Below are 1,336 nucleotides of genomic sequence, written 5' to 3' on the forward strand. Positions count from 1 at the left end.
GGCAATGTCTTCATGCTGTTGTTCCTTTAATAATAGTATTTAGCATAGTATTTAGAACTGATAAATATTAGTGGAAAATAATAACAACAACAGTAATAATAATGATGATAAAAGACTTCTATAACTTTGGTTTCTTATAAATTACAAACATTTCATCTTTTATTATTAGTTTTATGCATGCATAATTGTTAAATATTTATGTTTAAATACATTAATAGAGTACTGCAAAAACTATGCTAAAATGAAGTTTTAGCTTTGCTGTTTTATAAACTGTATTTTTTTGCCAAAAAAATTTCTATCTAATCTGAGCAGTAATTTTAGATAAGACTAAGTCCTTTTTCTTTTTTCAGTTGTGCAGGTAATTGGGTACAGAATCAGATACTTTCAAAGCTTTAAGTGCTATGTTCAAAAGGAAACATGTTTTCTCTGAGCATGGGGGTACAATTTTTGCCAATTTAAACTGATGGTTTGCAAATATTTTAATTTCTTTCATCAGTGTCTTATAACTTTCTGCATACAGGTCTTTTGTCTCCTTAGGTGGGTTTATTCCTAGATATTTTATTATTTTTGTTGCAGTGGTAAATGGGGGTGTTTTCCTAATTTCATTTTCAGATTTTTCATCATTAGCGTATAGGAATGCCAGAGATTTCTGTGCATTAATTTTGTATCCTGCTACTTTACCAAATGCATTGATTAGCTCTAGCGGTTTTCTGGTAGCATCTTTAGGATTCTCTATGTATAGTATCATGTCATCTGCAAACAGTGACTTCTTCTTTTCCAATTTGGATTCCTTTTATTTCTTTTTCTTCTCTGATTGCTGTGGCTAAAACTTCCAAAACTATATTGAATAACAGTGGTGAGAGTGGGCAACCTTGTCTTGTTCCTGATCTTAGTGGAAATGCTTTCAGTTTTTCACCATTGAGGATGATGTTGGCTGTGGGTTTGTCATATATGGCTTTATTATGTTGAGGAAAGCTCCCTCTCTGCCTACTTTCTGCAGGATTTTTATCATAAATGGGTGTTGAATTTTGTCGAAAGCTTTACAGTTGTTTTTGTAGGTCTTTTCCTTCTCTTGTGTTTCTTGCCTAGAGAAATTCCTTTAGCATTTGTTGTAAAGCTGGTTTGGTGATGCTGAACTCTCAGCTTTTGCTTGTCTGTAAAGGTTTTAATTTCTCCATCAAATCTGAATGAGATCCTTGCTGGGTAGAGTAATCTTGGTTATAATCTCCTTCATCACTTTAAAAATGCCCTGTCACTCCCTTCTGGCTTGCAGACTTTCTGCTGAAAGATCAGCTGTTAACCTTATGGGGATTCCCTTGTGTGTTATTTGTTGTTT

The sequence above is a fragment of the Neophocaena asiaeorientalis genome, unplaced genomic scaffold (genome assembly GCF_003031525.2).
Source record: "Neophocaena asiaeorientalis asiaeorientalis breed wild unplaced genomic scaffold, Neophocaena_asiaeorientalis_V1.1 scaffold395, whole genome shotgun sequence".
Lineage (NCBI taxonomy): Eukaryota > Metazoa > Chordata > Mammalia > Artiodactyla > Phocoenidae > Neophocaena > Neophocaena asiaeorientalis.